This window comes from Phoca vitulina, unplaced genomic scaffold, assembly GCF_004348235.1.
Source record: "Phoca vitulina isolate PV1807 unplaced genomic scaffold, GSC_HSeal_1.0 scaffold58, whole genome shotgun sequence".
In the NCBI taxonomy this organism is placed as follows: domain Eukaryota; kingdom Metazoa; phylum Chordata; class Mammalia; order Carnivora; family Phocidae; genus Phoca; species Phoca vitulina.
The window spans coordinates 6,760,324-6,775,405 of record NW_022589761.1 but is presented as its reverse complement, the minus strand read 5'-3'; the positions used below and the strand labels follow the sequence as shown (position 1 = coordinate 6,775,405).

At 35.2% G+C, this 15,082-nt stretch overlaps 1 non-coding gene across 1 annotated transcript; it reads left to right on the top strand.

Annotated features, from left to right (window-relative positions):
* The first annotated feature begins 4,136 nt into the window (after positions 1-4,136).
* LOC116623481 lies at positions 4,137-4,237 on the top strand. The gene has a single exon (XR_004297719.1). It is a non-coding gene; the product is annotated as a U6 spliceosomal RNA (small nuclear RNA).
* The last annotated feature ends 10,845 nt before the right edge of the window (positions 4,238-15,082 follow it).

Genomic DNA, 15,082 nt, shown 5'->3' with positions numbered 1-15,082 from the left:
TCTTTTTCTTAAAAATGTCTTTTGCGTAGCAAGGTTTTTAAATTATAATGAAGTACAATTTGTGAATTTTTTTCATTTAGTGTTTGTTTTTGATGTCAAACTAAGAAATTTTTACTCAACCCCAAGTCACAAATATTTTGTCCTGTGTTTCCTTAGAGGATTTCTATTGTTTTAGCTTGTATACTTTTGTATATGATCCATTTTAATTAACTTTTACATATGGTGTGAGGCATGGATCTTAGTTCTTTTTCTTTTTGCATGTGGTTGTCTAAATGTATCAGTACAATTTCTTGAAAAGACTAGACTTTTCTCATTGAGTTATTGGCACCTTTGTCAAGAATTAGTTTACCATAGGGGCACCTGGGTGGCTCAGTCATTAAGCGTCTGCCTTCGGCTCAGGTCATGATCCCAGGGTCCTGGGATGGAGTCCCGCATCAGGCTCCCTGCTCCACGGGAAGCCTGCTTCTCCCTCTCCCACTCCCCCTACTTGTGTTCCCTCTTTTGCTGTATCTCTCTCTGTCAAATAAATAAACTCTTTTAAAAAAAAGAATTAGTTTACCATAAATATAAGGGTTTCTTTTTGAACTTTCTATTTCATTGAGATATATGGCTATCCTTATGCCAATACCAGACTGTCTGAATTACCATAGTTTATAAATTTTGAAATCTTGTAGTGTAGGTTCTCTATTATCTTTCAAAGGTGCTTGGCTATTAGAGGTTCTTTATATATCCCCATAAAATTTAGGATTCTTTTGTCATTTTCTACAAGAAAGCCTGCTGGGATTTTACTAGGAATTTTTGTTGAATATGTAGACCAATTTGGGGGAGAAATGCCTTCTTAACAATATTGAGTCTACTATCTCTCCATTTATTTACATCTTTATTTTCTCTCAGCATCCTTTTTCAGTTTTTATTGTACAGGTTTTATACTATTTTTTGAAGATTTTATTTGAGAGAGAGAGAAAGAGTACAATAGTGGGATGAAAGGGCAGAAGGAGAAGCAGACTCCCCACTGAGCAGGGAGCCTGATGTGGGGCTCTATCCCAGGACCCCGAGATCATGACCTGAGCCGAAGGCAGACGCTTAACCGACTGAACCACCCAGGTGCCTTATACTGTGTTGTTAAATTTATTTCTAGGTGTGTTGTTTTTCATTCTGTTGTAAATCGAAGTGTTTTATTAGCGTTTTCATTTTCATTCTGCATATAGTGTATAGAAATATAATTGACTTTTGTGTATTAGCTGTATCAGTGACCTTCCCAAACCTGCTTATTAGTTTTATAATATATAGTCTTATGATATTTTGTAAGTCACTTTGTGTTTTCTGCATCCAGTTGTCAGATTTTTTCTTAAAGGATCAAATGAACGATCTCAGGACGGTGGCCAGGTGCTATCTTTTGCAAGTACAGTTGACCCTTGAACAAAATGTTTTAACCTTCTTGGGTACCCTTATATTCCTTTTTTAACCCCAATAAATACAGTACAGTACTGTAAATTTATTTTCTCTTATGATTTTCTTAATATTTTCTTTTGTCTAGCTTACTTTATTGTAAGAATACAGTATATAATACATATAACATACCAAATGTGTTAATCAACTGTTTGTTATCAGTATGTCTTCCAGTCAACAGTAGGTGATTAGTAGTTTAGTTTGGGGAGAGTCAGTAGTTACACACAGCTTTTCGACTGTGCAGGAGTCAGCACCACTACCCCCCTGTTGTTCAACTCTGACATGAAAGCATTTATTGGCAATATTACATAAATGAATGGGCAGGGGTGTGAATCAGTAGTACTCTATTTACAAATTTACGTGCTCTTTGTATTTTATAGGCAAACTGCAGGCTGTAGTTCTCTAATCCCTGTTTTATATACATAGTTATGTCATTTGCAAATAAACACCATTTGTGTGTGTGTGTTTCAGTTTATAATCCTTTCGTATCTTGTTGTCTTTTAACATCGGATCGAAAATACTGTAAAAGATGAATATTGTAGCATCAAAAATCTTTGTCTTATTCCTTATCTTAGGGATAAAGAATTCAATATTTCACTGTTAAGAATAATGTTAACTGTAGAATCTTTTGTAAATGCTCTTTATCATGATAAGGAGGTTCTAATCTTCCATTGTTGAGCATTTTTTAAAAATCTTTAATGTTTGTCAAGTGCTCTTTTATCATTCATGATAAAACATCATCATGAGATTTTTGTCCTTTATTCTTTTAATAAGGTATATTGTATTAATTGGCTTTTAGCTGTAAACCAATCTTACATTCTTGGGATAAATACCTTTGGTCATGTTTTATAATCTTTTTTATTAGTTGCTGAATTTGGTTTGGAAATTTTTTTAAGTAAACTCTATCCTGACCTGGGGCTTGCACTCATGACACCAAGGTCAAGAGTCACATGCTTCACTGACTGAGCCAGCCAGGTACCCCTGGTTTGCTTTTTTTTTAGTGACCTCTGTGTCCAGCATGGAGCTGGAATTCACTCATGACCCTGAGATCAAGGGTTGCACACTCTACTGACTAAGCCAGCCAGGCTCTCCTGGTTTGCCTTTTTTTTTTTTTTTTTTTTTAAAGATTCGTACCTCTATGTTCATGGGTATTTTGGTCTGTAACTTTTATGATGTCTTTTTCTAGTTTTAATATTGGGGCAATAGTGGCTTCATTGAATGAATTGAGAAGTATTCCCTCCTTTATTTTCTGAAGGAGTTTCTGAAGGATTGGTATTATTAAAACAAACAAACAAAAAACATCTCACCAAAGAAGCCATGTAGGCCTAGGCTTTTCTTTTAGGGAATTTTTTTTTTTTTTTAACTCTATTTCTAAGACTGTGCCCATTTTCATCGTGGCTTCAGTATTTTCTTTTATGCATCTGGATTTTGAATAACATTTAGAACAATTTCTTTTTATTCAGCAGCATACCAATCAGTTCTCAAACATTTCCATTGCTCCCCCTCCATCCACTCACTACTCTCTCTAGTGACTCTTTTGTCTCCCCCTCCAAGCAATGTAAGTGTTCTGAATACATCTTCTAAAAAATTAAGGAAACATGACCCCTCCCTCCAAGAATACAATTTTCCAGTATCTGACTCTAAAGAAATGGAGATCTATGTTTTCCCTGATAGAGAATTCAAAATACTGGCAAGGAGGTTGAGTAAGCTGCAAGAAAATACAGATAGAGAATGCAATGAAATTAATAAAATGATATGCAGACAAAATGACACTTCAGTGAGTCAGAATAAAAAACGAAACAGAAATACTGGAACTTAAGAAGACAATTAAGTAATGAAAAGTGAAATACAGAGCATCAGCAGTAGACTTGATCAACCAAAAGAGAGAAACTGTGACCTCGAAGACTGGCCATTTCAAACTATTTAGTTAGAGAAGAACAAAGAAAAAAATTAAAATGGTTAAGAAAGCCTGTATGAATTAAGGGAGACCATGAAGAAAAGCAATTTATACATTGTGGAGTCCTGGAAGGAGAAGAGATGGAGAAAGGGACAGAAAGCTTATTTAGAGAAATAATGACTGAGAACTTCCCAAATCTGAGGAACAATTTGGACAATCAAGTTTAGGAAGCTCATAGGTCCCTAGATTTAACCCAAAGAGATCTTCTCCAAGATGCATTATAATAAAACTGTCTAATAAAGGCAAAATTTTAAAGCAGGAAGACAAAAAAGTCCTCATCTACAAGGAAACACACATGATGCTATCAATGGATTTAACCTTGCAGGCCAGGAAAGAGTGGGTGTATATATTCTAATGCTGAAAGAAATAAGCTGCCAACTAAAAATATGTTATCCAGCCAAGCTTTGCTTCAGAAATGGAAGAGAGAGACTTTCCCCGATGAACAAAAAGCTACCACTTCACCTGCCTTACAAGAAATGCTAGAAGGAGTGACTTAAGCTTAAATAAAATGACACTAATTAATAACATGAAAAAATATGAAAATATAAAACACATTAGTAAAGGTACATATATACTCAAATTCTGTTACTTGAATACTGTAATATGTAACCATTTGTTTTTAGTATAACAGTTAAAGGACAAGAGTATTAAAAATAACCCTAGCTACAATCATTTGTTATTGTATACACATTAAAAAATGGCAAATGGTGACATGAAAAATGAAATGTGTGTGCTCACTTTGGCAGCACATATACTTAAAAATTGGCATGATACAGAGAAGATTAGCATGGCCCTGTGCAAAGGATGACACAAAAAATGAAATGTATGCATGGGGATAAAAGAGTAGAGTTTGTATGCATTCTAAATTGATTTATCAGTGTAAAATAGACTATTATATCTGTAAGATGGTTTATATAAACCTTGTGGTAACCAAACAGCAAAATCAATAGTAGATACAGAAAAGATAAAGAGAAGGGAGTCAAAGCATGGTACTACAGATAATCATCAATTCACAAGGAAGATAGCCAAAGAGGAAGAAAGGAACAAGTGCACTACAAAACAGCCAGAAAACATGGCAATAATAAGACCTTAACTATCAATAAATTGGCAATAATAAGACCTTAACTATCAATAATTATTTAAATGTAAGTGGATTAAATTCTCAAATTGAAGGCATAGCGTTGCTGAAAGATTGTAAGAATAAGACCTAATTATGTGCTGCTTATAGGAGACTCACTTCAGTATTAAGGACATACATAGGATAAAAGTGAAGGAATGGAAAAAGATGTTCCATACAAATGAAAACCAAAATATAAGGCGACTGTACTTCTATCACACAAAATATACTTTAAGTAAAAAGCTTTAACAAGAGAAGAAGGTCAGTTCATCAAGAGGCATAACAATTGTAAATATATATGTGTTCAACATTGGAGCATCTCAGTATATTAAAAGAATAGCAGATATGAAGGGAGAAATAGATGGAAATACAACAATAGTAATGGACTTCATTACCTCTCTTTCAACATTGGATAGATCATCCAGATAGAAAATCATCAAGGAAACACTGAACTTGAACTATCCTTTAGATGAAGTGGACCCCCTTATAATTTATTAATCAACATTGATATATTATTAATTGAGGCTCATAATTTACATTTGGACTCTTTGTGTTGTATAGTTGTATGAGTTTATAAAATGCATAATGTCATGTGTCATATAGCATCAGGTTACACCATTACAACATCACACAGAATAATTTTACTGCCCTAAAGATCCCCTGTGCTCCAACTATTCATCTCTCCCTCCTATTCCATGGCATCCATTGATAATTTCGTTGTCTTTATAGTTTTGTTTTTACACAATGTCATATAGTTGGAATCATACAGTATGTAGCCTCTTCAGAGTAGCTTTTTAAAAAATTGACCCAGGATTTGTTTTAATCAGGTATGGTAAGACACAGACACAGAGATGACTGTCAGGAAGGGAGACATTTTTATACTTACTGGAGGTACAGCATGCAACATAGGCTTACATGGGGAAGCACCAGCGTCTGTTTTGAGGTAGAAAGAACAAGGAAAAAACATGGGCAAGAGACTTTACTGTGATTTCTGCAGAAAGGAATGGGTGGGATAGGGTAAGCAGGCTTAGGATTGATTAGTTTGAACAATTTCAGAAGGCTTTGTGACAAAATGCTGTCCCTAGTTGCTAGTATATGGCTCTGGGGTGATTAGGGTAACGGAATAGTGGCCCAGTAAAGAAAGTTTAAGTTTGTGCTCTGGTTGGTTAGTTTGCATGTGAAAGGCATATTCCCAGGTAAATTTTTACTATCTGTAAGGAATTAGCTACCCTAGGAGACACAGGTAGCCACAGAGACACACACTCTCCAGAGTAAGGAAGTCTCCAGGTATGAAAAAATCAGAAATACAGAAAGTAAAAAGGTATTTATTTCATTCGCTACACAATATGCATTTAAGTTTCCTCCATGTTTTTGTGGCTTAATAGCTTAATTTTTTAAAGATCACTGTATAATAATCCACTGTATAGATGTATAGCAGTTTGTTTTCGCCTCTTAAAGACCTTTTAAGGACCTCTTGGTTGCTTACAGTTTGAGAAAATTAAGAATATGCTATGAACATCCAAGTGTGGAGTCTTGTGGACATAAGTTTTCTACTTGTTTGGGTAAATATCTAGGAGAAAGATTGCTAGTTCATATGGTAAGAGTAAGTTTAACTCTATAAAAAACTGTCAAATTATCTTCCAAGGTGGTTGATCCATTTTCTGTTCCTACCAGCAATGAATAAGTGTTCTTGTTTCTAGACATCTTTGTCAGCATTTTGGATTTTAGCCATTCAGATAGGTGTATAGTGGTATCTCATTATTTTAATTTGCAATTTCCTAATTGCTATAGGATGTTAAGCATCTTTGCATAAGCTTATTTGCTATCTGTATATCTCTGTGAGGTGTCTGTTCAAATCTTTTCTGTTTTTTAATTGGATTGTTTGCTTTCTACTGTTAGGTTTTAAGAGTTCTTTGTATATTTTAGATTCAAGTCATTTATCATGTATGTGTTTTCCAAATAATTTTCTCCTAGTCTGTGGCTAGCCTTTTTATTCTCTTAAGAGTGTTTTTTGCACAGCAGAAATTTTTAATGACATCTGACTTAACAGGTTTTATTTTTCATGGATCATGCTTTTGGTTTCTTAAGATATCATTCCCAAGCCCAAAGTTACCTAGATTTTCTTCTGTTTTATCTTCTAGAAGTCTTTTAGTTTTGCATTGTACATTTAGGTTTGTGATGAATTTTGAATTTTTTAAAAAAGTTTAAAGCCTGTCCCTAGATTCATTTTCTTAATGTGGATATCCAGTTGTTCCACCTGCCATTTGTTGAATGACACCTTTCTTCACTGAATTGTATTTGTTCTTTTGTAAAAGATCAGTTGGCTGTATTTGTGTGGATCTATTTCTGGGCATTCTATTCTGTTTCATTGATCTGTCTATTCTTTTAACAGTACACAGAGTCTTGATTACTGTATCCTTGTAGTAAATCTTGAAGTCAGAGAGTGTTAGTGCTCCAACTTCTTTATCTTCAGTGTTGTGTGGATTTATTTTGGGTCGTTTGCCTTTCCATATGAACTTCAGAATCAGTAAACGTCTACAAAATAACATGCTGAGATTTTGATTGATATAGTAATGATTCTATAGCTCAAGGTTGGAATAACTGTCATCCTAACAATACTGAGTGTTCCTATCTATGAATTTGGAATATTTCTTCATTTATTTAGTTCTTTGATTTCTTTCATCAGTTTTTTTAGTTCTGTTATACATTTTTTTAGACTTATTCCTTAGTACTTTTTAATGTGCTAAATGTTTATGCATTTTTAATTTTAATTTTATATTGTTCATTGCTGGTATGTAGGAAAGAACTTAACATTTGTATGTTAACCTTGTAGCTTGCAAGCTTGGCTATGCTCACATTAGTTCCAGGAGTTCTTTGTTGTTGATTCTTTTGGAGTTTTGCATAGTCAACCATGTCATCTGCAAACAAAGATGGTTTTATTTCTTCCTTTTTAATCTGTGCACCTTTTAGTTATTTTTCTTGACTTGTTCCATTAGCTAGGACTTCCAGCACAATATTGAAAATAGTGGTGATGGGTTTTGGTAGATGTTCTTATCAAGTTGAATAAGTTCCCTTCTATTCTTAATTTGCCGTGAGATTTTTAATCATAAATGGGTATTACTCTTTTTTTAAAAATGCTTTTTCTGCATCTATTGACATGATAATATGATTTTTCTTCTTTAGCCTGTTGATGTGTAATGGATTACATTACTTTGCAATGTTGAGATAGCTTTGCATGCATAGGATAAATCTCGATTGTGTTGTATAATTCTTTTATACATTGTTATATTTGATATTATGTTTGTTGAGGATGTTTGCTTTTATGTTCTGAGAGATACTACTATGTAATTTTCCTTTCTTATAATGTATGTGATTTTGGTAGTAAGGTATTGCTGGCCTCATAAAATGAGTTAGGAACACTTTCCTGTTACCCTATTTTCTGAAAGATATTGTAGAGAATTAGTATCATTTCCTATTTAAATGTTTGGTAGAATTCACCAAGTGAAACCACCTGTGCCTGATGCTTTCTGTTTTAGGTTATTAGGGATTCAGTTTCTTTAACAGGTATGTGCATAGATTATCTTTCTTTTTGTGTGTATTTTGCTAATTTTGACCTTTTAGGATTTTGTTTAAGTTATCTAATTTGCTTTCATACAGTTGTTCATAGCATTTCCTTATAATACTTCTAATTTCTATGATGTCAGTAGTCAGGTACTTTTTCATGATGGATTTTTGTAATCTGAACTTTTTCCTTTTTTTTTTAATAATTTTTTTTTAAAGATTTTATTTATTTATTTATTTGACAGAGAGAGAGAGAGCACAAGCAGGGGGAGCAGCAGGCAGAGGGAGAGGGAGAAGCAGGCTTCCCACGGAGCAGGGAGCCTGATGCGGGTCTCGATCCCAGGACCCTGGGATCATGACCTGAGCCGAAGGCAGACGCTTAACCGACTAAGCCACCCAGGCACCCTGAACCTTTTCCTTTTTTATTTCCATGGTCATTTTAGAGAAACATTTCTAATTTTGTTGATCTTTTAAAGAAACAAATTTTGATTTTATGTATGTTCTCTATTTTTTTTTATTCTCTCATTTGTTTCTCACCTATTTATTTCTTTAATTCCTTTTGTTTCAGGTTTTTCTCCCTAGTTTCTTAATGTGCTAAGTTAGGTTCTTCCTTTGAGATCTTTTAAAAATATTGGCATTTACAACTATAAATATACCTTTATGTAATGCTTTATATGCATCTCTTCGGTTCACTTTCATTCATCTGAAAGTATTCTAATTTTCCTCATGATTTTTTTTTTGACATTTTAGTTACTTAAGAGTGAGTTGTAGGGGCACCTGGGTGGCTCAGTTAAGCATCTGACTCTTGGTTTTGGCCCAGGTAATGATCTCAGGGTTGTGGGGTAAAGCCCCGCTCTGGCTCCGCATTCAGTGGGGAATTTGCTTGGGATTCTTGCTCTCCCTCTTTCTCTGCCCCTCCCCCAGTGCTGTCTCTAAAATAAATAAATCTTTTTAAAAAGTGAGTTGTATAAGTTCCACATAGTTGTGATTTGTAATTCTTTTCACATTTTTGTTATTGACTTCTAATTCATTATCAAAATATACTTTGTACGATTTTAATTTGTCAATTTATTGAGACATGGCCTAAGACGTGTTCTAAGATGTGTTCTATTCTGGAGAATGTTTTGTGTACTTGAGAAGAATGTGTATTTTGCTATTATTGGTTAGCGTTTTTATTGATGTCTTTGATCTGGGTGGTTTATAGTGTTGTTCATGTCTTCTACTTTTTGTTGAACATCTTCCTAGTTCTAGCCATTATTGAAAGTGGTTTGAATATTCTAATTACTGTTAAGTTGTCAGTTGTTATTTCATGTATTTTGGAACTCTGTTTTTAAAGGTGCATTCTTTGTCACTGAAGCATTTTTATGATAGTAGTTTTAAAATTCTTGTAAGATAATTCCAACATCTTTGACATCTTGTTAGTGTTTTTTGATGGTCTTTTCTCATTTAAGTTGAATATGCCTCATTCTTTTTTTTTTTTAAAGATTTTATTTATTTATTTGAGAGAGAGAATGAGAGAGAGAGCACATGAGAGGGGGGAGGGTCAGAGGGAGAAGCAGACTCCCTGCTGAGCAGGGAGCCCGATGCGGGACTCGATCCCAGGACTCCAGGATCATGACCTGAGCCGAAGGCAGTTGCTTAACCAACTGAGCCACCCAGGCGCCCCGAATATGCCTCATTCTTGCTAGGATGAATAAGTTTTGATTGTACTCTGGTAATTTGGTGTTATGACATTCTGGTTTCCGGGTAAATGTTACTCAGTGAGCTGGAATTTAGTCATGGTTCTATTCACATACATAGTTTGTGGAGGTCCCCATTAGGTGGAAGGGGAAAAGGCCTTTGTTCCTGCTGTTAAGAGTAGTAGTCAGTGTCTGATTATACAGTGCCTCTTCAAATGCCTGTCAACTAGTACACGGTGGAACACCAGCTAGTAAGTGCCAGGTCACAATGATAGTCAAGGCCCTAATCACACTCACACCCTCCCAGTGCACCTGTCCACCAGGAGAAGATGAGGTGTGTTTTATTTCTGGGCTATGATGGCAGTGTTCCACTCACATCTTTGTAGGGTCCACATTATTAATGTGCCACGATTGGCAGTCAGGTTTCTGCTCATACAGCAGCTGAATGTACCCAGTGTTTGGGAGAAGGGACATTGCCTTATTCCTGGGCTGGGATGATAGGGCTGTGCGCACACACAGTCTCTGCAGATACTTACTGGCAAGGTTGTGGTGCTGCTGGCTGTTGGGCAGAATGGTGTGGCAGACAGGCATTTCTCTTTGTACCATTCAGGTAACGTAGAGTTGGCATTGTCAAAAGGGCTTTTTGTTCTGCAGGGCCACAACTTTTTCAGCCCTTTGTCTGATCATATCATGGGTGTTTTTTGTTTTCTTGTTATTAGTGTGTGGTGTGTTTTGGGTAATTGTTTACATCTGGTGACATTTCCAATTTGCAAGGTTCTCTGGTACTCAGACCTGAAGCCAAAACAAAAACAAAACCCAACTCTCATCCAAGGAAGTCACCGCTGGGCTGGGTTGTTCCTTAAGTCCCAAGGTCCATAATCAGTTTGCCCCCAGTTCTCAGTTTCAGATTCTTCTTAAGTTTGTTTCATGTATTTATCCCCATGGACCTTATGTCTAGTAAGTGGGGAGGAGTAGGGCAAAATATGTTTACTCCATCACGTCTAGAACAATTTTTTTTAATCTTTGCTCTTTTGCATGTAGGATTTTTTGTTTTTCTGCTGCTGTTAAGATTCTTCTGTTATTACTGATTTTAATCAGTTTGGTTATGATTGCTTTGGTGTGATTTGCTTGGATGAGTTGAACTTCCTGGGTATGTAGGTTTACAGTTTTCACCAAATTTGGAAAACTTATTTCTGTAAATGTCTTTTTTTTTTTTTTTTTTTTTTGGTCCCGGTTTCTTTTTTTTTTTTTTTTTCAGGGAATCCAAATAAAATTATTTGGGTTAATTAAAAAAAAAAAAAAAAAAAAATAATTAGGTTGATTGCAGTTATCCCATAGTTTTCTATTACCTAATTTACTTTTATTAGTCTGATTTTCTGGTTCAGCTTATAGTTTTTGTTGCTGTGTTCTCAAGCTTAATGTTTTCTTTCATAGTGTCTACTCTATTAATCTCATTGACTGTATTTTTAAATCTTAGACATTTTTTAATCTCTAGAATTTTGTTTAGGTCTTTTTAGTATTTTCCATATCTTATGATGATCAATCTCTTCTTCCTTGTTGGGCATGTAGAAAATAGTTTAGATGGTTGTACTGCCAGTATCTATTGCCAAATAAAAATCTAGCAAATCAAATATAAAAGCTATTTTTGTCATTCCTGGGTGTGTTCCTATAGATTTTTCTTGTTATACTCATGTATTCCTGCATTTTTACACTCCTGTTTTTGTTTTTCCTACCAGCCACACATCATAAAATTTGCCTTCTATGTGCTTGGTATTTTTGTATTTCTAGAAATATACTCAAGGGGCGCCTGGGTGGCTCAGTCGTTAAGTGTCTGCCTTCGGCTCAGGTCATGATCCCAGGGTCCTGGGATCGAGCCCCGCATCAGGCTCCCTGCTCTGTGGGAAGTCTGCTTCTCCCTCTCCCACTCCCCCTGCTTGTGTTCCCTCTCTCGCTGTCTCTGTCAAATAAATAAAATCTTAAAAAAAATAAAATTATAGAAATATACTCAGGCTTTATTCTGGAATATATCTATGTTACCTGGTAACAGTTTTTTCCTAGTAAGATTTCCTTTAAACTTTATTAGGTGGGACCAGAAAGCCTTTAGTACTAACTTGCTTCTCTACTGAGGCACTAACTTTTCAAGTAATCTAACCAGTTTATTATGAAGTTTACCTCTCTGGATGATGGGGACACGAACTATTTCTGGCTGTGTGAGCTCCCAAGGGTTACCTGTGCTTTTTCTAAGCAATTCTTTTGCTGGATTCAGGTAGTTACCTCCATGCACTGATCAAGACTTGCTCTAGTAGTCTGCCCTGCAAACTAGCTTTCTCTGCCTCCCTGGACCCTCATCTCCATCTTTGCATCGCGATGCTCCCCCTGTATTCCTCCTCCCTGTGCTGAGATGTGGAAATGCCTACTAGGAAGTAAGTGGAGTCAAAAATATGGATATCATATTTGTTTACACTTGGTTAGGTGTTTCTGTTGTCTTATGTTCAATATCTGAAAACAATTGCTGCTTGTATTTTATCTAGTGTTTGTTACTTTAGGCAGGAAGGTAAATCCAGTCTATTTTCCATTCTGGCTGCAAACAATATATTTTTTTTAAAGTTCTAGACTTACAGAAAAATTGTAAGAATACAGAATTTCCATACATTCTTCTCCTAGTTTGCATAATATTAACATATTACATTATCATAGTACAGTGATCAAAACCAGGACATTAACATTGGCATAGTACTATCAATTAAGTACTGGCTTTTTTTTTTTTTTAAGATTTTATTTTAGAGATAGTTGGGGGGAAGAACAGAGGGAGAGGGACAAGCAGGCTCTGTGCTGCCAGATGTGAGGCTCAAGCCCATGACCCTGAGATCATGACCTGAGCCGAAATCAAGAGTTGGGCGCTTAACTGACTGAGCCACCCAGGCGCCCCTAAAGTACCAGCTTTATTTGGATTTCACCAAGTCTCCACTAATGTTCCGAAGATCAAATCCAAATTCCTGCATTGTATTTAGTTGTCAAATGGCCTCAGTCTCCTCCACTCTTTTGGGAGTTTTTCATTCTACCCTTGCCACTCATGACCTTGAAAGGTCATGGATTTCTGGAGTAAGTTATTATATAGAAAGTTCTTCATTTTCAGTTTGTCGGCAGTTTCCTCATGATTACATTATGGTTATGCTTTTCTTTCTTTTTTCTTAAGTCAGAATCCTATTCCTGTGGTATGCCCTTCTTAGTGCCTCACTTTGGATAGTATATATGCCAGTGTCTTATTACTGGTGATCATTTCAAAAAGGTGGTATATGGAATGTTTTCTCCTTGTAATTATATATTTGGGATAGATACTTTGATATAATTCTAATGGCCTGTTTCTCTTTAAAACTTTCACCTTCATATTTTAGTAACCATCAGTGAATTTTGTATATAATTATTACTGTTATTACAGTGTTTCCCTATCTCCCTCATCCCTTTTATATTTATTAATTAGAATTCTTCATCACTAAACTGAAAAAGGATTTCATTATTGGAAGCTAATTTCATGGTTCATTGCAGCAATAAATAGGATAGGCCTGGCACATTCTTTTGTATTTGGGGGGAAAAACCCAAAAACTTCTATGTAGACTAGGGAAAATGTGGAAAGGATAAAGTACCAAATGAAAATGGAAAGGAATGAAGTTTTAACAATCTGAACACCAGAGAAGCAGCAAAAAAAAAACGTAATAGCAATAATTACATTATGGTTTATTGTACCAGCGGTCTGTGAAATTTCAGGAGTTCTTAACATAGTTCAAAGAAAAATGTTGATGTAATGTCACCAAAATATAGTTGTAATTACAAATAAGGGAGGCATAATAAGGGTATCTTGTATTTATTAAATTTTTATTTATTAATCATTTCAAAAAGTAAATGCCAAGATACATGGTTATTTTGTTTCTGTCATTCTTTTTAAGTGTATATATAAGGTCTAGATAACTCATTGTTTTAATTTGTTCAAGCCAGCAAAAAGAAAAAGGAAAGGAAAAAAATATATATATATATAAAATTTTTTTTTTAAGATTTTATTTACTTCAGAGAGAGTGAGTGAGCAAGAGAAAAAACACCGGAGAGAGGGAGAAGCAGACTCCCTGCTGAGCAGGGAGCCCAATGTGGTGCTCGATCCCAGGACCCTGAGATCATGACCCGAGCCGAAGGCAGATGCTTAACCAACTGAGCCACCCAGGCACCTCTAAGTATATATTTTTAAAACTGCTAATTTAAATAAAATACTAATTAGTAATATTTAAAGAAAAAGGTCAATATATACAATAAGAAAATGGCTTAATTACTATTGCTGGGTCATGCAAAACTTTATAGAGTCCAAAAATTCTGGGGAAGACCAATTTGAAAAACTAAAATCTAATAAATTATGGTGACATAAATGTATCTAAACAATAGGTAAATTTTCTTATAAACATCTAATAACCAGTGGCTCATAATTAACATTAATTGCATAACCAGGTCAACTCTCCTGACTAAAGAAAGAGATAATGGACAGTTAAGAATTGCAACTTTATCTCTGTTCACTAATTTTCTTTCTTCTTTTGCTTTTCCTTTCCTTTCTAAAATCAAAGTTCTATTGATTGTCAAGCTGCCACAACCCAGCAAGGCAACACTAACAGGGAATAAAAAGTATAAATATACAAAGCCCAATTGAAGCCATGGTAATAATAGAGTTGTAGACCCTCCAAATATGTTTACTAAGTTTATAATCATTGCAATAGTTGTAGATTTTCCCCTCCTTTAATAAATCTAAGAGACAGATAAGAATGGCTTAGTAAATTTTACAAAATATTTAAAAGTGCCCCTTTCTTTTGGATCCTCATTGGTACTGCTTAGAGGTCAAAAGACTCTTTATTTTTTATTTGACAGAGAGAGACGGCGAGAGAGGGAACACACGCAGGGGGAGTGGGAGACGGAGAAGCAGGCTTCCCGCTGATCAGGGAGCCCGATGTGGGGCTTGATCCCAGGACCCCGAGATCATGACCTGAGCCGAAGCCAGACGCTTAAAGACCGAGCCACCCAAGTGCCCCTCAAAAGGCTCTTTAAAGGAATTGTGTTGTGGTAGGTATTTAGGCAAGTCTGTCATGTCAAAACAAACAGAAATTTTAAATCAATCACTTGATGACAATGGGAAGGAAATTACTTATCTAACATTAAAACAAAAACAATAGAAAATTAAACAAAAACAAATCTACACAAATACCATGCAGGGTCATAAGACTTTTTTTTTTTTTTTAAAGATTTTTATTTATTTATTTGACAGAGAGAGACACAGCAAGAGAGGGA